The 23,693-nt window shown below is 38.0% G+C and overlaps 1 long non-coding RNA gene across 2 annotated transcripts in view; it reads left to right on the top strand.

Annotated features, from left to right (window-relative positions):
• Positions 1–14,445, top strand: part of LOC121931488 — a 41,656-nt gene extending 27,211 nt beyond the window's left edge. Inside the window, exons 3-4 of one of the 2 annotated variants that reach the window (XR_006104151.1) lie at positions 11,427–11,579; positions 12,739–14,445. This is a non-coding gene — a long non-coding RNA (uncharacterized LOC121931488). Of the gene's footprint in view, positions 1–11,426; positions 12,277–12,738 lie in introns of those variants that run through there. The other variant, XR_006104152.1, reaches the window with a different exon arrangement.
• Positions 14,446–23,693: the final 9,248 nt, after the last annotated feature.

Here is a 23,693-nt window from a genome sequence, read left to right as displayed (position 1 = left end):
TTGTCACTTTAGGATATCAGCAACTCTCCCTTCTTTTGGACATGTCTTTGGGGAAAATAAAAGGTTCAGAACAAGGGTTAGCCAACCTTACTGCAATCAACAAAACAGGACCTCCTCTCTGCGCAACCAATTTGTAATTTGCCTGTGACAGGAATTGATATGGTATTATCTCATATGCTGCTGTACTTGACCCGAGGCAGTTCACCCTTAAATTCAGCTTGTGCAATGACCGTTAGGATTGTGCTATTTGATGTCAGTGTAAGTGCTTTTCAAGTTTTATGTCAGATTAACTTCAATAAAGTGAAGCCCATATTCAAATCTGAGGTTTTTGACTTGTCGTGTATGTACAGGACAGAAACTGATAGGGCATTGTCTCATATTTTGCTGTACTTGACCCGAGGTGCGCATATATATATATATATATATATATATATATATATATATATATATAATATGCCCCTCCTAACTCAAACTGTGCCCTCAAATATCCATGGAAGGTGACCTCCGCTATCTCCAATAGTGCACGCCTGGGCTGTGTGTGCAAGGGAGCACCCTATTCAAGCCTATGAGGCTTGAATATGCACAAGCCTCCATTTGGGGGGGGGGGGGCTGGAACAGATCCCTGGAAAAATGAAGGGCCAACTGTATATATCTTCAAACCACCTGTCAACCTATGGCAATCCATGGATTTCATAAGGCTTTCTTAGGTGACTTGCCATATCCTTCTTCTGAGATGTAGCCTACTAGCACCTCGTTTTCCTTGGCACACTCCCACACAATTACTAACCAGGGCTGACTTCGGCTCAAATTAGACCCAGAAAAATAACCAGATCCAGTGTGCAGTATTTCCCCCAGATTTCAGCCTGCTCCACCAACTGGCACATAAAAATTAGGAGTCAGATTGTATTGTTAGCCACACACTTCCCCCAGTGGAATTCAAATCTGTACAAAGGAGCATTTCTTATCATGTCACAACCCCCCCCCCCCATTTCCAGCATGCATAAACCTATCAACTAATAGCTTTACTTTTTTTCTGTCAATATTACTACACATTTTGCATTCTCACTGAATGGCTCCTCCATACAATCCTCTTTCCCCATTCACCCAGTGAGTAAATGAAAAAGTTTCAATTTCTCCTGAAGCCCCTAGTAGAAAGAGAATGAAAAATTAAAATAAAATGTTTGTTTCCCCACTTTCATTTCCACTCTAAATCCTTAATTTAATTAAGATTATTATTTACAGAAAAAGTTCCTTCTTGGTGGGATGTTTGGCTTGTGCTGTTTAGGTTTCTTCATTCTTTGCTCCCCCACTTCGAAATACTTTCAATGGGCAGTAGGGCTTTTCAGAAGCAGGGAAAGCAGACCCTGGGCTTTGACACAAGATGAAAACAAACATTTGATTTGAATCTGTGCCTGTAGGAGAACAGGGGCTGGACTTATTCTTAGGTGGACAGGGAGCACACTATCTTGCTGCATGTGCTGTTTAATATTTTTAAGTCTGTTGAATGGCCTCCAGCTACCTTTAAAAAACCAAAGCCAGACCAAACCACAAACTCAAATGATACATAAGAGAGACCCATGTTAGTTGTGTTTCTGTTGAAATAAATCTTGAGTAATGTTCCTTTTTTATTTTAGGGTTTTGTTTTGTTTTTTCTTGCTATGGGCTTTGTTTATTACCACATATGCACACACAATGTGGATCCACTACAAAAGAGCAAAAAGTGGGGAAATAGTTGCTGGATGGGGAATGCTCTGCCCCACTCTATCCTCAGTGCCATACTGATCCAGCAGGACACATAATTTGGGGGGGGGGGCGACCAGGAGAAAATCGTTTTTCCTGGAAAATCTGGGGTAAAAACTGAATTTTTCTAAATCAAGTTAAAGACTTAAAAAGTGCTTTCACAGTCAAAATTTTCTATGTTCCAACAGCACTGGAATCAATTTTTTTTTTTTTGGGGGGGGGGGGGGTGTTGCTAGAATGGCTCCAACATCTATCTACCTTCTGAGATGAAGGCAAAACCTGATACTTTCATGATATTTAGGCCCAATTGTTCCTAATAAGGGACTAAAAACTGTTATCTGTATCTAGTGAGTTCATTACCAAGCCCACGAGACTACAAAATGTTTTCCAATAATTCAGCATATGTTTAACAGCATCTGAGTGCACAGAATATAAAAATAAAACTTTTAACGCCTCATGCCTGAAATTCTAAAACATGTCTTGTAGTTTTCCAGGCAATCATACACATGCAATATTAAAGGGAAGGAAATGGAGATTCTTGAGAAGCTGTAGGCTGCTGAAAATGCAAAGCAGAAAAGTCTGGATGAAAACAACAATGAAAGCTGTTAATATGCAGATTAAATTCAGAATTGGAAATCAGTGTCTTTCTTTCTTCCCCACCCTCCACACCCCCACTCCTTCATAGATGAGCACCTTTCTTGCTTTGTACTATTTTTTACTGAGGGTAAAAAGAAAAAAAAAAGGTTTATAACTGCACTGCAGAAATATGAAAAAAGAAAAAATAACCCTCTGCAAAAACAAACAGTAAAAGTATGCAATTTAATACAACTATTCAATTCCTTATTTTTTTTTTTAAAGTAGAAGTAGAGGTGCTGGAAGCAACAAATCACAAGTTGATACAGCACTATAACTAGTTAATTTTTGGGGGGAGAAATGAAGATTGATGAAATTAAAATTCAAAGTAATGTAAGAAATAAAAATGAAGGCACTTTACTAACAGTTACTAGTTACATCCAAGAGTTACTTTTTAAGGACACTGTTACAAGCAAGTTGACAGATGTTTCTTTCATTTTTAAGCCTTTGTCTAATTCTTAAAAGCAAAACAAAACAGAGTAATACAAAGTAATGTAAAAGAAACCAGCAAGTCCCAGATATTACTCAACAAATTAATACTTCAACAGTGCAGCAAGTAAAAGCAATGAGTTGCTTTTGTGTAACATTTTAATGAATGAGAGGAATGAATTAATCTTTAAGGGTAATTTTCCAAATTCTCAACCAAAACTGAGACAATCATATACCTGAGCACCTCTCCTAGCGCTATGCTGCCCCAGTTCAAGGGATGCTTCTAATAGGTCCCCTTCTCTCAGTTCCTTGAGCATTAACATGCTTACTTAACATATATACTCACCCTATGTGTGAGAGTAGAATACAGCTTGAGGATAAGCCCTATGATCTTGAGCAATAAATGACATTTTGTGTTACATTTGGCTCTGGGGAGGAGCCATGCAGATCCCTTCTTTGTTAAGTGAACATTTTCCCATTTGGTCTTTCCTTCTCTTACCCTAAGGAAGGACTGACTTGGCTTCGAAAGAGAATGAACTAACAAGTATTGATATAAAGAATCACTTAGGGCCAGAACAGAAGAAAGGATAGCTTGCAGCCCCTCCTGGTGAAGATGCATTGGGGCCGCAGCAACCACACACCGTGGCCCCAGTCCCCCTTGAACCCAGCCCAAATAGGAGTGGAAAATGTAAACATAAATGTAAATGCCACATAACTGGAATCTGGGCAACTGAGTGGCTCCTGGGCATCATTGAAGCATGAAAAGCATCTTGAAGCCATCTGCATCGGGGCAGTCAGGTGGCTTATGGGTGTCATCGGAGCTTCATCATCATCTTTTTGTTCAGTAGGTGAGATAGCAAGACATTTTTTGCCCATTTTTTCAAAAGGTTTTTTTGGACACAAATTCGATAAACTGTTTTGGTACAAATTAGATTTGTTGCTGCTTTATTACACAGATAGTTTAAAAGCAGACACATTGAATGGGTTGTTTGTGTATCTTTTGGATCAATTCATTTTGCTCTATGGTCTGAGGGCTTTGCTTCACTAAGGAGCTTATGGGTTGAAGTCTATAAGTCTTCAATGAGATGAAGTCACACAACAAACAAACAAACAAAAAACAAAGCTTAATTTGAAATGACTAGAAAGTCACAACATTTTCTCTATCCAAGCAAACTTTTTTTCAATATAGCTCCAACTCATTTAAGCCTTATGATAACATTGGCCTGGTACAGATGGGCAGTTTGCAACATCCTCTCTGTGAACTAGGGCTAGATGAGGCTGGGCATTTAGATGCCCAGCAGCCCTAGTCCGCGAGGATGCGACCATCATGGCTTGCCATCCTCCACACAGGTGGCACCATCATGGTGTGAGCATTATGCAGCACCCAAACGGCACTGGCAGGAAGTGATGTGATAGGGGCGTGTGTGTGCAGCAATCACACCCCTTACAGGAAGCTGCTTTAGGCAGCTTCTTTTTTGGTCCTGGGAGGGAGTGCATCATTGTTGTGCCATTTGGTGGCTGTGGTAACGATGCAGAGCTAAAAGGGGTGGCATAGAGCTGCCCATCTGTCAAGCCCCATTATGACTGTTCCTCTTTAGGATTTTTGCATAAACTGAAGGAAACTGGTAGGGAGACATTGGTTATCACAGTCTTGCATATGTGCTAAAAGGGGGGGGGAGAGAAAAGAAAATAATAATAAAAGAAATTGCTATTTTTTCAGGGATGTATCTTATCAAGTTGATAATATTTTTAAGGATCTTATCAACTTGATAAGATATCCTCATTATCATCCCTACTTTCCCTCTCATTCCCATCATCTGACAACATCTCACTATCCCTTCATTCTTGGATAGAATCTAAATAATGTGAAACATTGGGCCAGAGTATATGGATATGAAAAAGCGTCTCAATCTGCTTTTCTCAAAAGTGGGTCAAAACCCTGCTCTCCACATAGCCTGAATAGGCTGAACAGCCATGGCAGTCTGCATGATGCAGCATCAAGCTATGCCACTTGATATTTGTTTTGACACCTTCCCACCATGCATTCACACCATTGCACAAACACACTGCCTGAAACCTCCCAAAACCTCCACAGTCCTGTTCATATGCCACCCAAATGATGGTGCTTCATGGGCACAAAGCATCAGTGCATCAGTATTCACTGGCAAAATACAATCATGGAGGCCACCCCATTAATGTCCCTCCCCCCCTTAACTCCATCCCCCCACCCTTTGGACTGTCTGGTTTGTGTATGGTGTAATTACATCCATTGGAATTGTCACAATCATTTTTTTGCTTTGCCTCTACCCCGCATTGACTCCAGGCTATTTATATGCGGGTGCAAAATCCCCCTTGTCTGGGCTGAGCTGGAGTATTTTAGCTCCATTTTACTCTGTTTTTTAATCCCAGAGAGCAGTTTCCTTCTGCTTCCTGCCAACTTTTGAGGAGTGCATCATATAAATGCCACACCTTTAAGATGGTTAGAAGCTGCTTAATTTTGCTCCAGGGGTAGGGAGGGCCATCTGTAGGCTGGCACCTTCCCCTTTAGCCACATAGTCACCGGTAGATTTTCAAGTTAAAAAAAAATAATGTCCATTTGCAATTCAAATAAGATGTCTCTTTGGAATCCACCATGTCTCCCTCTTTTGTGAAGCCACAGGCTCCTATGTAGGTAGAGAACACTGAATTTCTCAAGAATTCTTCATAAGGAAAACTTTAGGTGGTGTAGTAGTAAAGCATGCCAATCAGTGCCAATATTAGAAAAAATTATTTACCTTTGTTGGAGGCAGATACCTCAGATGGCAAAGTCCCAGTACACTGGCTCTCTCTTCCCCTGTAATTGCTAAAATGTGGTATCTTGAAATACAAAAAACATCTAGGCGTAGTCATGTTGGCCACATGGCAAAATCAATAACATCCAAGGAATGATATCTCTATTGGGCCACCTAAAATGCACAAATACATGTTGTGAGCTTTGAAAGTCACACTGGCTGCTGGCCTATGACTGACATCTTCCATTTCTTTCTCCTGTTTGCCTGATGAAGAAGCCAGTGTGACTTCGAAAGCTTGCACCATGTAATTGTGCATTTTGGTTGGTCCCATAAAGGTATCATTGTTTGGATGTTATTGTATATTTTAGAGAAAATTTATAAAACTTTATAAAACTAGAGAAAAAGCTTTGATGTTGACTTATGTCTGTAAACTATACACTGTTAAATAATATCTGCTTTGTTGCTTATACAGTGGGCCCTTCCCTTACATGGAGGAATCCGTTCTGGACCCCCTCTCCCCCACATAAGGGAAATCCCACGTATGCTGGAGCCCCATTAGAAATAATGGGGTTCATGCCTATAGTGCAGTGCAGCATGTGGCACAGCTTTCAGCATATGCTGAAAGTTGCGTTATGTCGCACCTGTATCAATGAACCTGTAATAAAGATGATGAAAAAAATATATAAAATAAAGGAACATCCAGTGCATTGAACCTATTTTTGAGATTTTGAGGTTTCAGTATGTTGCATAGTTCTTTTAATACAGTATTCATGCTAAACCCCAGAATGAATCAGCCTCACTGATATCAAGCTACCAACTACCACTATTTAAGAGCTAGTCAACTAGTTAGCTTAATTTAGTAATAAAAGTTTTCTGACAACTTTTCTTTTAATGCGATGTTTGCAATGGAAGTCTTGCATCCTATGCAAAGTCCAAACTTGTGTATAAATATGAGAAACAAATCAAACACTCATACATAGGGTGTTTGCTGTTGTGGTTTATTGCAAACAAGAGGAAAGCAGCAAACACCTTGAAAGCAATTTCAGCAAGAGTGAAAGTCTTTGAGGCAATATGAAGGAGCCTGAGTAATGAGTAGCAAGAATAAAAGCAATCCTGGATGGGCTATCAAGAAGATAGAGATTTGAAGTTGGAGTCATTTGCACCTCAATGACAACAGCTGGAGGCGATTGTAAATAATTTGTTACTGATGGCTCCAAAGCCACCAGCTGAGAGTTGTGGGAGTCATCACCTTCTTTTATCCAAAAACCGCAGGATCACTTCAAGGGCTGCCAGAAAGCATTTTGGGCAGTGCTACCCAAAAACACATTGAATAGTCTTTGTTAAAAGTCAAGGTTGATTTGGGGATATAATGTACTAATATCCCATTAATTTGAGAAAGCAGTGGCTTGGAAATTAACTGGTGTGAAATATATTAAAGGGATAAAATTAATGTTCTTGATGGGAAGTAGAACATGCTTAATAAATATTTTTGAAAAGGAAATTATGGTCTAAATCCAACTGTTCACCCCAAAAGTAGTAGACCCATTAAATCAATTCCTGAATAATAAGTCAATGCTTAAGTAAATCCTATTGATTCAGTTAGTTCTATTATTTCTGGGACTAGCAATTACATTTAGATCTAAACAACATATATATCTTGAAGGCTGAAAGAGGGAGACTGTAAATTAAAATGTGCATGTCAATCAGTTATAACGTCCTGAAGGATACTTTGAGTGATCAGTACGCATTAAGTGCACACTAAGTACATAGCTGTTTTAAATGGTTTTAATAATAATATATAATTGGTTTTAATTTTTGATGGCTTAATTACTTGTTAAGTTTTATATGCTATGATTTTTAAATGATGCTTGTTCTAAGTGTTATAAGCCACCTTGACTCTCAAATGGAAAAAGAGGGTGGGATAATAATATGAGAAGGAAGAGGAGGATGAATGGTTCCCTCTTCATCCACCTCCTTCCTCTTCTCCTTGTCACCCATCATGGAAAACAAAGATAGCACAAAATGGTTACCTGCTCTCCCATGAAGAAGACACCCTATGGGGTCTCTCCTTAAGAACAAGTATTGGAAGATGTCTCTGTCTAAAACAAAACCAGGCCATAAATGCCCAGATGGTGCTGACCATTATTTCTGTCCTTTCACAACTTCCCACTCTCTGTAGCTCATCAATTTTTAATAAATTAGACTACAAAGGTATGCATTTGTCTTACAAAAATAGGCCAGTTGGAGTGTTTCATCTCATTCAACAATATACACAGTAGTGTGAGTCATCAAAATGATATGTATTTGAGATGCAAATTAATTGAGGGTTGCTGCTTTGAACTCAGTTTTTGTTTATGCTTTGTTTCCTAAATGTTAAAATATCAATATAAAAAGGTAGCCTCAAAGTTTTACAAAGCTTGATAAATACAATCTGCCAGTCAATTTAATTTCGAGCTGCAAGACTGAATGAAACACTACTTCTGGAGCTTTAGAGGCAGTGCCTCAAAACATCGAAGACCTTCACTGATGAATGGAAAATGGATTCAAGTCTACTCTTGTAGTCTTTTAACCAATTTATGATCAAAAACATGCAACTGTAGGCAGTCTAGTAGCAGTGGGAACTCTAACTACATTTAAACGGTTATGGGTTTCTCACTTTTATCTTTAGGCTGCCATAAAACCTAAATTTCTCAGTGTAACAATATGATCAAACTGTATGCATCTTCATGGTTATTGCCAACAGTGTGGCTGGAATTCTGAGGTGCACAACAACTTATGTTTCATACAGCTTGTTATAAAATTATAGAATTTATTTCATGACCTTACATTTCTTACACTTAATGTTACAACAAGTAAGAGTGGAGAAGAAGACAATTTTCAGGGTGCGGGAGTGGGGTTCTAAGATTTTTCTTTCCATTATCACTTGGGTGGGCATGATACTTAACAGACTTCAATGAAATTTCTCCACAAATTCCCCCATACCATGGTTACCATTTTTTTCCTGCTATGCTCTGTCTGCTCCTTTTGTCCCCACTTTTCTCATATATTAAGAAAGGTAATGAACAAGAGAAACAGTAGAGGACTGGAGGAATCTTAAGGTGTTCCTTGGAGTATTACTTACCCAAAAAGGTAAAAATACAGAGCACTAGCACAATAGCTGGCAGAGTAGGATCCTGGAGTTACATGCAAAATAATTTCCAGCAGGTAGCAATTATTTCCACCCTTGCAAGAATACTCTGTTCCTGTGCAGCATAATACAAGAGGACAAGGAGACACCATATAATTGAGAAGGAAGTGAAACAAACAGAGAAAAGTTGGTGGCACAAAAGAGAAAGAAAAGGGATGGAAGTAATGAATTGCAAAAAAACCCCCCAAAAAACCAAAAAAACAAACCATAGTAACTATTCCTGTAACACATTTTTTTTAAAACAAGAGTGGAAGAAAGTAATATTTCAGAAGTGACAGAACAAATCAGAGGGTAGTTATTTAACTGGTGTGGTAATTAACAGTTTTTGTTACATGTAAAAGTTACCTTTTATGGGCATTTCTACTGGCATTTTGAAAGGAATTTTTCAAGTGCTATTCCATTTCCTTACCAATTCTAAGATTTTTCTCACTCAGAAAAGGAACTATCTAAGGAATCAGTAATGCAACACATCATGTAATGAATTACGTTTCCAATTTTCTTCAGATAACTTTCTGAACATTCTTATTAGCAGTGGGAACAAATTACAGTTTATAAGTAAGGTGGCTCTCCTACTTTTGCCTCTGGTCCTGCTGGATCCAGTATGCAGCCTATGACATCTAGTCACTTCCATGTGATTACTTGCTAATTAGCTTACTTGCTGTTCACCGCTATGATCTTTGGAATAGCGGTATATAAATATTTATTAATATTTATTAATAATGTGAGCATGGTAATGAATCCACTTGGGATTTTCAGGAGCCATGTAAGCTCTAGACCCATCTGGTGGATAGAGTTCAGCACACTGGATAGTTCTTTTAGAGTTAAGAGTAAATTTGAGAATTGGTCTACCACCACACTAACATACAAACCATCATTTGCAACTGTCTGACATCTTATCCATCCCTGGTTTACAATATGATCATGAGAGATTATAGTTCTTGTTCATGGCCTCTCTGGGCTTTCCAGTAAGGGCTGCTTTTCAGTTATCAGACCATGGAGGCAAAAGGATCAATGACTTTCTGGCAGCAAGTAGTTGCTTAAGACAAAAGCTCTGCAAATGTTCCATAGATGAATACAGTTGTGGGAAGGAAGCATATATTAGCCAAATGTTCACTGCTTCTGACCTACAAGAACTACCTCTTAAGTACATTAACATCCCCAAATCCACAAAACAGGGATATCTTTACTGAACCAACCAAAATGCACAATATACATGTTGCAAGCTTTTGAAGAGCCACTGGCTTTTTCATGATGCAAATGTTGTTAAAAATCATACAGGAAAAGGGGGTGGGAGGTGACAATATTAGTCATAGGCCTGCATTTTGTCAAGATGTTCTGGTTGTTATCCTCAGTTCAGATGGTATGGAAGGGTATTCATGCAAGCAGGCCCCTCATCCTTCTGTATTTGTGGATACTAGGAGATTCCTTAAAACTTTAAATTCCATTAGCAAGACAAAAAGCTACTGCCTTTGAGATCCAATTTGTTTCAAATCCTTTGTGAAACTGCAAGCCCCTTTGTTAGGAAGAGAGCACTGAATTTCTCAGAAAGGCTCCATGTTTTTGCATCAGGAAAATGTTTAGGTGTTCTTAAGGTAAAACATGTTCCAATTTAAAAGAAAAAATATATTTTACCTTTGTTGTAGGGAAAACCTCAAATAATAAAGTGCCAGTCCTTAGAATTCCCTTCTTGTGGCTAAAATATGGTATCTTCCTATCTAGAAAATATTTCCGGGGTAGCCATGTTGGCTTATAGCAAAGTACAATAACATCCAAAATCCAGGTAACAGTGATACCTTTACTGGGTACCATGCTATATGTTTATTGGTAAACATAGCTTTCAGGTTTTAGCCCAGAAACAGGGGGTTAAGATTTCAAGATGCTATTTATGCACAGTTCCAATCAACTCTCCATGGGGGAAAAAAGTGTGTGTGTGTGTGGGGGAATACTTTATTGTTCTGTATCAGTTTCTGTTATCTTCCTCATAATTACCATGCCACAGCAGGAAGTTTAGTGTCAAGGAAGACTGGATTTTCAACATTCTCCTGTTATAAAGCTTGAAAATCTGTTCCTTCTATAATTTATTCAACTTCTCTTATCAGCATGAAATTGGATAAGGAGAATTTCTTCACTCACTGAGGTCAAATACAATACTAGCAGGAATTTTGACCTGAGATGACAATTTCTCTATAAGTATTACAGGGAATAGTATTATTCTCCTTCCCCGCCATCACTCCCTTCTCCTTTTGTGTCGTGTCTTTTTAGATTGTAAGCCTGAGGGCAGGGAACCGCCTAATTAAAAGATTGTATGTACAGCACTGTGTAAATTTACAGCGCTTTATAAATAAAGGTTAATAATAATAATAATAATAATAATAATAATAATAATAATAATAATAATCCCATATTTTCAACAAGACATCTTTGGAGATATTCAGAAGCAAAACTTTGAAATGACTAGCTACTTATAATTAATTTTTCCAATAACAAAATTAATATAATCTAATATAGTTTTAGTTTATAATTTATCATGTATAATTCATAATAATTTCTAACTTTTGTTTGTAATATAAAGTTAATACTGTTTAAAAAAATTAAGTGACATTATGCTTTCAATATTAGAGGGAATAACTTCACTCCATTTGAAGTACAACAATTTTTTGTTACAGATACAGTTACAGGGGAGTCCCCTCACTGGATTATGAAGGAGAAGAATCATTTAGTTCACCTGCTGGTTCACACTCCCTCATGCTTCTGCCTCATGCAATGCTGTGCATACCGAAATAACATTAAAATGGAAAGAAGTGTCTGATAGAATTCAGGTGTTGTTGGGTTTATAAGTTATTTTTTGACAAGTCTAATTACAGTAGTAACTAATAAGAGTTTGGGGCTTTGGAACTTATTTTTTTTTTCAAGTCAACTTTGCAAGCTTTCCAAATAGGAGCTTGTTTCTGCATGCATATCACCATTACCCAGATTAGGAGTTGTCTTTTCAACTGCTTTTCATAATATACCTTTTATGCTTCTAATTTACATCTTGGCTTCACATCTACAAGTACTCTTACTAGTAGGCCTAGCCCTCAAAGTTTTAGTTGACAGCATAAAGCTGTATAAGCTAGGAAGTTCCAGAAATGTTGGCTTTCTCCAGATTTCATCCATATTTAAAGGGCATTGTGATTTGATTAATGTTTATTTGTTTTTTAAATTATTTATTGCTCTGGTGTACAAAGCACACTAAATAAAATTATCAGCATCATTAGCAGCATTATTACAATCTATAGAATACATAAGAGATTTCCTTTGTACATTTGGCCCACTGCAGTTCTCTAATAACATTATCAGCATGTCTCCACAGTGCTGTAGAAATTGTTATTATCCTATCATGCCAAGGTTTATGACTCCAGGTGGGACCAATCAGGAGAATGAGATGAGCATTTAGGAGTTAATTTACAAAGCCCTACATAAGGTTATAATGAAATGTAAGAGTCACTGTGAACCACTCTTGTGGTTTAGCCCCACAGAATCATCACCTTTACAGGAATGCTTAAAAACAAACATTTATTTAATAACAATTGTACTCTATCATTAAAAATGTGTGTTTGGAGAAAGTCACAGTGTGTTGTATACTGTTTGAATGTGTTTTCACTAGCTTTTCAGATGTAAAGCATTTGTTCAATGGTGCACAATTACAGTACATGATACTAAAACCAGTAGGAATTCATAACTGAGTGAAAAGACATTTAGTAAGAGATTCGCATTAGAACTTGGGGTGACTTGCTTTTCCAGAGACATGTAGGTATAAAAGTTGAGATAAAATATCATGCATATTTACCCCAGACAGCAAGAGATTACAGGCATTACACCACTTTCCCATATTTGATTTCCAGTGGAAAGAGATCTCTGGAGGCTGAAGATGTTTTACCATGTTTGAACTTAATCTCATATGTATAAATTGATTCTGAACTCTTTTTTATTTTTTAGAATGTTGTTCCAATATTCTCCACCATCTGTCCTTTCTGGTCCACAATGCAATTTAATCACTCTAGGTCTGGGATACAAGTGAGGAGTTGACCACTTATGGACTGGCAAAAGAGACAACACAACACAGATTTGTATAGAATTTCAAGAAGTAGATGTGTTAGTCTATAAAATCACTGGTGGATTGTGACAGGGAGGACTAGCAAAAAACAGGGAAGGTCTGACAAACATTAAGTCAACCCATTCATGATTTAGACAGAATATAGCTTTAATCTGACTGTCACAGCATTCCTGTATTTCTAATGGACACAGTGTATTCAGGCTATACACTAGCCATGAAGAGAATCACATTTAGCTGTGACTTTATGCTATTGAAGTAGAGAAAACACAACAAAGGCCTGTACTGGTATTGGAATTATTTTCTAAAAATAGAACACTTTGCAGTTTAACTATTCCTTTCGTGCTTTGACTTCATATCACCGCACATTGGTTTATATTCAGAAAAAAATCATTTAAATATCAAAATGCTTAAGTAAAGGAATGTGTGTCCCCCACCCCTCATTCCTTGATAATTCCATGCAAAACCATTATCTGGCTTACATTAGAGAGCAGGGACATGGATCTCACTGAGGCTTAATATTTAGAAATATGACCCAATCTTCAGCCTGGATACAAATATCCAAAAATATTTTGTTATGGAGAAACTATCACTTAAAATGTCACTTACTGTAAGAGGTATAAACCAAAAAACATTTGTGAAATGTTGGTATTTTCTCATAGAATAAATTAATAACAATATACAGCTCTTGAAACCTCGAGCCCATCACTTGTGGAACTGGAATGTTGTACTTTCCTCAAAACCTCTGAAGCGTTGATACTATATTTAACAAAAAACAAAACAAAACAAAACCCTAAATTATATCTTATCTTTTCTTGTACTGTCATAAACATGACTTTTTATTATTGTTATTATTTATAATTCATTCTGTACTGAAATAGATTTGCATCTATTGATGAAAGTGACTTTTCTGTATATTAACATTTATATGCAAATCCTACAATCAAAGTTTTTTTAAAAATATATATCAAAAATAATTTTAATTTTCACATATACACAAAATCTGATTGTAGGTAGAATCAATAGTTTCATATGGAAAATTAAACCAACTGAATGTAACTTTTAAAATATGGAGCTTTTACCAGCTTCCCTCCTCTATACTTTGTATCCTATTTTCTACTGCTAAAGCAACAGACACTTTTTTTTCATAACAAAATGTCATGCCCTGAAACTTAGTTCTAAGTACACAGCAGAATTACAGGCCATGTAATCTAAGATCCGTAGTCAGAAAATGATATACAGACATTAGGAATGGATAGAGCTGTAAATAATGATAGTAGCATTCTCACATCTAGCTCTTACTGAGCTAGTTCAGAAAGGGCCTGCCTCACATGCAAGGGAGCTGAATGGGAGATCTTTTATAGACAAATCTTAACAGACACTATATAAAATACTAACCTGAGGACTGAACATCCCTTAACTTTTACAGCCACTGGATACAGAATGGGTATATCACATATCTGCAAATTTTTTGTTTGTTTGTTTGCAAGAAAAATACTTTGTATGTAAAATATCTTTTTAAGCAAAATCTGGCTTTTTGTGCTTTAAAATCTGGCTTTATTATTATTATTACTTTAAATAAAACTGGCTGATCTGCACAGGCTCTCAATCATACTGTTACCAATTACGTTTTCCGCATGCTCCCAAGCAGACTGGAAGGATTCATGATGCTCCAGTGGCACGACATTTAGACATTGCATGCTGCTGGAGCTTCATAAAGCTGGCTTCTGACTGTGGTGTGATGCAAAACCAGCTTTTTGTCACCCAAAAAAGGAGATGCTTTTTGCCGCTCCTTTTTCAAGAGGCTTTAAGGCGGATTGGGGCCATGGGGTGCAGTTGCTGTGGCCCAAATATGCCTTCGGAAGGGTGTCTTCAAGCTGTCCCTTATGCCGGTCTATTTTGGCCCTAAGTCTCAGTGATGTCAGTAAGAGGCACTGTTTGAGTATATATGTGTATAGTTTACAGCCCTAATTTCCAAACAAAATGATACCTCAAATCATGGTGAATTATCCTAAAATGGATCTAAGGAAAATATTGACAACCTTGTTTGGAATATGGAGCTCTTCAAGTCAATTTAGTGTATCATATGTTCAGAGTTTTAGGGGTTGTATTAATGCCTGCAGATATACTTTCAACCAAGTATGTACTGATGATGATGATAATGATAATAACAACAACAATAATAATTATTATTTATTTTATCCCACCTCTCCATCAAGATTGAGGCGGCTTACAGCAGAATGAAATACAGACAATATAAAAATATAACATAGTTCCCTTATCCCTTCCTTTCTAAAATAACAACATAATAATACATATATAATAATAATAAAATACTAATTAATCATAATCATAAAACAACCAGTGATGGGGAAATGGCATCTTGGATATTCTATGTGATGGTCTGCATCATTGGGGGACCAATGGACTATTCAGGGGAAGGCCTGTCAGAAGAGATCCATCTTGATAGCTTTTTAAAACTCCCAAGATTTGTAATGTTTCTGATCTCTTCACACAGACCAGTCTATAATTTGGGAGTGGCAGATGAGAAGGCCCTCTGGGTAACTGCAGCCAATCTTGTTTTTATTGACTGCAGTAAATTTTTCCCAGAGGACCTAAGTGTGCGGGGTGGATTATATGGGAGAAGGCGATCTTGTATATAGGTTGGACCCAGGCCATGAAGGGCTTTAAAGGTCATCGCCAACACCTTGTACTGTGCTTGGAAACTTATAGGCAGCCAGTGAAGAGATTTCAAGATGGGTGTTACATGTTCACCTCTAGCTGTTTCAGTGACTAATCTGTCCGCCATGTTTTGTACTAGTTGAAGTTTCCAAACTAGGCACAAGGGTAGCCCCATGTAGAGTGCATTACAGAAGTCAAGTCATGAGGTTACCAGCGCATGTACCACTATTTCCAGATCCCCCTGTTTCAGAAAAGGATGCAGCTCGCATATTAGCCAAACCTGATTTCAAGCACTCCTGATCGTCACATTTATCTGATTTGACATCTAGAGCAACGAGTCTAGGAGAACTCCCAAGCTATGAACACAGTTCTTTAAGGGGAGTATGACCCCATCTAGGACTGGTTGACATATCCCTGTGTCTAGATTAGGGGCCCCTACTGCAGTGAGTACCTCCATTTTATCTGCATTCAGTTTCAGTCTGTTTTTCCTCATTCAGTCCATTACCACCTTAAGGCATTCATTTGAGAGAAGAGATGCCATCTTTAGCCAGGGATGTGGTCTGAGCCATGGAGAAGTATATTTGGGTGTCATCAGCATATGATAACACCCTGCCTCATGTCTCTGAATGATCTCTCCCAGCAGTTTCATGTATATGTTTAATATCATTGGGGACAGAATGGCATTTTAAGCTCTGTTTTTGAGGAGCAACTATCCCCAAGCATCACCCTCTGGAATCTACCCAAGAGATAAGATTGGAACCATTACAATGCAGTGTCCCCAACTCCCAATTCTCTCAGGTGTTCCAAGAGGATGTCACGATTGAGTTTCCATCTTGCTTATAGGAAGCAGTTGTAAGAAAACTCCTGAAAAAACCTTCCTTAGACCCTCTGGAGATCAACAATTACAGAAAAGTCTCACACCTCCCATTTTTGAGCAAAGTGATTGAGAGGGCTGTTGTCCTTCAACTCCAAGTAATTTTGGATGAAACTGATTATCTGGATCCATTTCAAACCGGCTATAGGGAAGAATATGGAGTTGAGACTACCATGGTTGCCTTAGTCAATGATCTTTGTCTGAGTATCGACAGGGGAAGTGTGACCCATTTGGTATTTCTGGACCTCTTTCAATACTATCAATCATGACATTCTCTTGGAATTAAGAGTTATTATTATTATTATTATTGATTATTGATTATCTCTGCCCACGGATACACCTGTTCTTTACTAAAGGCCATATTTACAGCCCTATTTTCCTAACAAAATGATACCTTCAGCCCTCCCTTTGCCATCTACATCATCATAGGGAGAGTGCAGCCTGCCAGCTCCATCAGGCCTGGCCTGAACTAAGAAGAGCCCTCTCTTTGCCATCTACATCATCAGAGGGAGGCCTGCCAGCTCCATCGAGCCTGGCCTGAACTAAGAAGAGCCCTCCCTCCAGTCCATCTGCCTTGGTCCAGGCCTCAAAGGGAGAGAAGAACTGCTGGACCTGATCCCCTTCCTCACCACCATTCTCTTCTCTTTTTGTGTAATATCTTTTTAGATTGTAAGCTTGAGGTCAAAGAACCATCTAATTAAAGATAATAATTGTAAGCTGCTCTGATAGCCTTTAGGGCTGAAAGGCAGAGTATAAATACTCAAATAAATAAATAAATAAATAAAATATTTAGTGCATGACCTGCACAATGTGTCGACTCACAGACCAATTGGGATAGGCCCATGTTTGTCATGGTTACATGACAAACATGCACCTATTAGTTTTGTCAAACTGGGCTCAAGTGGAATATTGAAGTCTCTGAGGACTAATAACCTGGGCAACTCCAACACTAGTTCTGATACCAGTTGTGTCAGCTTGGTTAGGAAGTCTGCTAGACAATGGGATGGACAGTATACTAGCACAGTCCCCAAACTATACTTGGTCTTCAGGCTTAGGTAAATATACTTAAAGTGGTCTGTATTCTGGATAAGTATCCTGGTCAGTGTAAGATTATTGTTAGGCTATCTCTCCAGAATCTATTTGAAATCCATATTTTTAATGTCATTTGACTTTGAAAGCTGTGGCTTTACAGCTTTGCTCTTGGGTCACCTAAATTCACTGCCCTAAAGCCATATCCTAACCTTTTAAAATTTGTATCATAATATATTTCTGTGAATGCCAAGAACCTCAGCAATAATCTCTTATTAGGCCAGACACTGGATGTAATAATTCTGACACAATAGCACTTCAGAAAAATGGAAAGGGAATAATGAAAGCGAATATATATTTTTAAAAGGGGGAAAAGTGACTAATGGGGGAAGAAAAAACTCATTTAAAAAAAAAGAAGAAGAAAATGAGGATGCTATGAAGGATAAGGAATATAACCCCAATCTTCAAATTTAATTACTCCAGAGTACATGTAATGAATCCTTTGGGACTACTTTAATAAATTGTTTAATGATTCCGGCTTAGCTATCACCTTCTAGTAACAGAAAAAGTTTGAAGCTTGATTGATGTCTGAACAAGGCTTTGAAGATAAATATTACACTGTCAATTCACCAGGAAATGTGAAACATACTTCCCAATCATGCTGCCTTATAGTGTAGATGCATAGTCCTTTATTACACAACATGTAACCATTGTTAAGGAGGAATGCAGAAAAGTTAGCCACACTTTTGTTGCTTTTCTCCAAATCCCATCTGTATTCCTGTCCCATCCACCCTTCATTTCCTTTTCAAAGCTGCGAAACTTTCCCTTTTCTTCCCAAATTTGTTTTGGAAGTCTGTAAGCATTATCTGCATGATTTTTTTTTCATAAAATGCATATTATTTATGAACTTTCTGCAATATAAGTGTTATGTATTAATTTTTCTCACTGATGAAAGAAAATACTTTTTAACTTTGCAACATGATTAACTGTTCATATTTTTAAAATACATGCATAGCTTGGGGCACATAAAGTGTCTCACAGATATGATATAATGGCCTCCATGCTCTCTTCCCGGTTCTTTTCCATCTGCTTCTTCTAAGCTGGAAAAGATGCTTCCATGAGCCCCTCTGCTTCCTCTTTCTCAAGAAGATTCAGATTATTGGTCAACAATGACACAATCTTCAGTCTGGATAAAAATATCAAAAAACTGTTCTCAGAAAACATAAGCAAGCCTTTCACTGGATAGTTAATCCCTCTCAAATTCCAGATGCGGCAAAGACTCAACACCCTCCCTCCCTCTCTTGTACTTGTTGAGAATGCAGAATACTAGCTATTGGGTTCCTGACAGATCTGGTCATGGAGATGTGTGATCAGAGCTTCCTCTTCATTCTCTCTTAAGGAATCACTCAGACATTTAAAAAGCAAACTACTTTTTATTCATTTTTTAAAAGGAAAATTAGATGGTAAAAGGTAAATATAGTTATAACAAGAGAGTTCAAATAATTTAAAAAACACAAACTTTCCAATTATCTTTCCCCCGGTTGCCAAAATGAACACAGGTTTAACAGGTCTGTTACCTTAAACCTCAGACAGGACCTTCAGAATGAGAATTCATGCCCAGCGTGCAAGGGTCCCGATCCACACATTGAGAAAGAGATTCTTTATAGCACTTTATTAAATATTGCAAGATTGAGTACATGCACCTTAGCAGCAATCACGTGTCCTCCCATTACAGGTGAGAACAGCATTCTTATACAGTTTACAGTTACAATTGGCCCTTCTTTTAATCAGAGGATCCATTTCAGATCCCCCCCACTTAAAATAAATTATGTGCATGCTTGTGGCACATTGAAAACAATGGGGCACGTGCCTGCAGCAAAGCATTCCATATATTTTACTGTTGCGCAGCTTCAGCATAAGCTTGAAGCCGCATATAGTGTGCCCGCCTATGGCGTGGCCGCACTGTATATCTATGACACCATAGCATGCTGTGATTGGAAGTCTGCATTTTACATACAAACATAGCTTAAACTCATAGACATTGCATGGACATTAATTCATGACTGGCTGCTGAAGCTTCACTTACTGTGTACTTACATTTTTTTTCCTGCTTATGCATAGCAAAATTGAATTCTTCCATTGTCTGTTCACACTTCAGAAGCATATTATCTATTGTAGCTATACTCCTTAAGGTACCAGAGAGAAGAATGACAGTTGCTACCTCAAAGAACCAGGAATCAAGGCTTTTGTTTGCTTCTCTAACTTATACTGTAAGGCTTCAGTATAAGGTGTGTGTGTGTCCATTTGTCTTGCACTCTACCGACTATGTTGACCAGTCTATTTTCCAAAGAACAAGGAACCTATCCAATCTACCTAGATGGTCCTTGGCTTCCTATGATTTTTCTCAGGATTTCTTCCCTTGCTCAGGTCAGAGCAGTTAGAACCTGTTTACACCACAAATCTCTCTCTCCTTCTAAACTTCCAGAACACAAGATGAGTAAGAGCCTATCAGGACTCTCCATTTTTTCACTTTCTATTGGCTGGCTAATAGAACCTTGTGGATGTCAGAGCCAATCAGGTCTCCTCACTTCCACTCTTCCCACTGACCAGCATGAAAATCCTTCCTATAACTGAGTCTAGAAGCATTGCAGGGTCATTACAATACCCATGACTACCACCACCACCACCACCATCACCACTACTACTACTACTAATAATAATACCTTGTTATTATTATTATTGCCTTCAATTATTTCTGCTCTGAAATTGATTGGCATATATTGATGAAAATGACATTACTATATGCTAACATCACTGTGCTGTTTGCCCACCTACTCCAGGAATAATGAGAGAAGACAATGAAAAGTAGGTTCAAACAGAACCAACTTGACCTCTTTATTAATTTCTTAACAGATCTGCAAACCAAGAGCAGTTGCAGTTGGTGTCTATCTCCACAGCCTCCCCTGGGCGATAGCACTTGAGCCCCAATGGTAACCCAAAGCTGGGTGATCTGTTGGCCAGCCCATATCAGGAAGACTAACATGAAAGCCCTTCTCCCAGAGTCAAAGAATTAAAGAGATGCAGTCCAAAGGGGTGTATCTTTCCCCACCTCCCAGGTCCCAAGGCCCAAAGAGGTGGTTCCACAGGCCTCCGTTCCACCCAAACAGTGTCTTAGGTGCTCACCAAAATCCAATTTTTTCCCAAATCATACCACAAATATGGAACAAGCATCTGATGAGCCCCTATTTCCCACCAAGGCATCGAAAACACCCTTAATGCCCTGTAGTAGGCCTGTTAAGAAAATAGAATTGCCTAGTTCAGACAGGTGAACTCCATCTGCTCAATAAAGTTTGAGCCTTTTGAAATATAATTTGCAGATGTGGTAAAATGTGGCCCAATCAGTTCTTCTTTTTGCTCTAGTTTTTAACCCCAGATCATGGCTTTATGTCAGTTTTCACTCAGTTACACATCACACATTGTCTAAACAGCTTGGCTTCAAGTTAGTTTGAAGCCACTTTCTTTTGCCAGTGTGGACAATCCCTGAGGAAGAGGAGACACCTGATTTAGGAGGACCACTATCAAAATAGGGGGAAATGTAACGATGACTTAACAAGCTTCAGTATAGTAACTAGATAGGATATAGCCTCTGGTTTTTCAGTTGCATGTCACCACTGTTCACAAACTGCACATGACTTGAAGAGAGTTGCCAGAGGCAACAGTATGAATAGTGAGTAGGAAGGTAACAGCAAAACAGGTTGTTAAACAAGGATTTTCTAAATTACCATGCTGATGTCTATTCCAGTGCAGTTGTCTCCTATGAGATGAGACTGCCCTGACTCAGTGAAAACAAAAAATGTCTTGTGTTGATGAAAAACAATGTTTACAGTGCTTCTCTACTTGGGCCTAATATATTAAACAGTAATATTAGACAGTAGGTAGCTATTGTAATTTAGATAGGAGCACAGTTGATAAGAACATTTCCAGAAATACCAGTATAACTAAGAGGGCAGGAAGGCCTTTCCATACTTGCTCAGTCAGGGAAATGTTTTTGGAGGAGGGTTCTGCACCAAAGAAACCAGTAATTTCATTCTTGTAAAATTCAGGAGAAAGCATATGCATGCACAGATAATAACAGCTTGTATTAACACTGCAACTGTAGGATGGAAGAGCGGAGGAGTCATACAAATTGAGTTGTTTAAAACTTGCATATAATTTAGTAAACAAACTGAAAACAAATTGTCATATTATGAATTATTCATGTTCTAATTTTCTCAGGGGTCCTAATCAGACAATGAGCCTATTGTTCCAGGCAGGCATTATGTTACAAAACTGAGTGAGAGGGCAGCCCTTTCTCCAAAAAGTGCAGGAAAAAGCAATATAAATTCAAAAGCCTTGCCTTGGCTCCAAATGAGGGCAATGGAATTTAAAACATTTAGATTACCACTTTAGAAAGTTCACATCTCAAACATATAGTCAATTATTCATTTTTAATTGTATACGTTAACTGACAATAGCCTCTCCTGACAATTCCCCACTTCATTGATGTTATGTACTGTTAAATCTAGTCAGCCCTCAGTATCTGTAGGGAATCCATTCTGGACTCTCCACAGATACCAAACTCCATTGTTCCCAATGGCACTGCATGCATGTGGCTATGCCACCATTAGGGACAATGGGACTTCACTGGCAGCATGTGCATATGGCTGCGCCACCATTGGGGAAACTTCCACTGTCCCTAATGGTGCTGCATCTGCATGCATGTGCCACCACGGGGGACAATGGGGGCAGTCCTTAATGGTGGTGCTACCATATGCACATTCACCACATATCACAAGTGGTATTTTCAAGCAGCTGTAATGAAACAATAATTCTGTCTATTTAGAATTGCAGCAATAAGCAAAAAAATATATATATTTTTTTTCAAACTGGATTGCAAGCTTCTTCTTAGCCAGAAAAAAAGACAAAGTAGAACATAAGACAAGTTTTAACTGGTTTTCCCCCCCAAAATGCTGACACCATTGTGAAATATTTGAAAAGTACAACAAGGGAAATCAGGAAAACCCAACACAGGTTCAAACACTGTTGATTGTATTTGCAAGCATTTAAAGAATTTATTACAAAATACATACACGACCAAAATGCTGACTCTCCATAGAAAATGTATTGCAACAAAACTGCTGACAAAATCAACATTTCATATTATTGAAAAAAATATCATGAGGCTGTTCTGTGACAAAATGTGATTGATGATTACTTATATTGAGCATTTTTCTTTCAGTCAAATCATTTATTATGAAATGCACACTTTCATTTCTCTGTTACTCTTTATTAAGGTTAAAAATTAAAGCAGTCAGTTCGTGACTCACATCACAATAAACTGATTTCCCCCACTATATCTTGGGTAAGTAAATATACAATTTTATCTTGTTCACAAGTAAGAAAGACTGGGGTTTTCTTACATTGGTTTTGCCCTCCTGCAGCTAAATAGGAGGTTTTGAAAACCATTATTATCTATATTCCATGACATTGAAGATATCCAATACCACATCTTCATTTATTGTTGTTGCGCGCCTTCAAGTCATTTCTGACTTATGGCAACCCTAAGGTGAAACTATCACAGAATTTTCTGAAACTGAAAATGTGTGACTTGCCTGAGGTCACCCATGGTCAAGCAGGGATTCAAACTCTGATCTCCAGAGCCCTAGTCCGATGCTCAAACAACTACACCACAGTATCAAAAAAAGTTCCCTCAGTTCTTTGAAGAACTATCTCAAACATTAACTGACCACACCTTGCTTTGGTCTAATTATGATTGATGACATTTAGGCTTTAATTCTAGTATCTTGAACTATAAAGTTATCCCGTATATACTACGGAGTTTATCACATGAGAGGGAAGCACCCAAATCCTGTGGATAAATAGGGTTTAAAACTAGGAATATCCTGCAAGAACGGAATTGTATTAAGACGACATCACACAACTTGGGCATTAACCCAACATTAACCTGTGCAAAAAGCCACAAAATTGTGCTGCTTTTTAACTTTGGGAAAATCTTTATGGTCCCCAACAAAATCTTCTTTATGTCTGTTCATGTTAGTTAAGATTTTTTTTTATTATTATTTTTTGTCACTCACCTAGTTCAGATGCCTACATTTAAAGCATGATGGTGAAATGTACAGGAATAGCCCTGCTATGCATCAAGGTGAAAAGAACTGCTTCAGATAGCACCGTGAGAATGAGAAAGTTGAAGACAGA

Source organism: Sceloporus undulatus, chromosome 5 (genome assembly GCF_019175285.1).
Source record: "Sceloporus undulatus isolate JIND9_A2432 ecotype Alabama chromosome 5, SceUnd_v1.1, whole genome shotgun sequence".
Taxonomy (NCBI): Eukaryota; Metazoa; Chordata; class Lepidosauria; order Squamata; family Phrynosomatidae; genus Sceloporus; species Sceloporus undulatus.
This window is presented reverse-complemented; position numbering and strand designations above follow the sequence as displayed.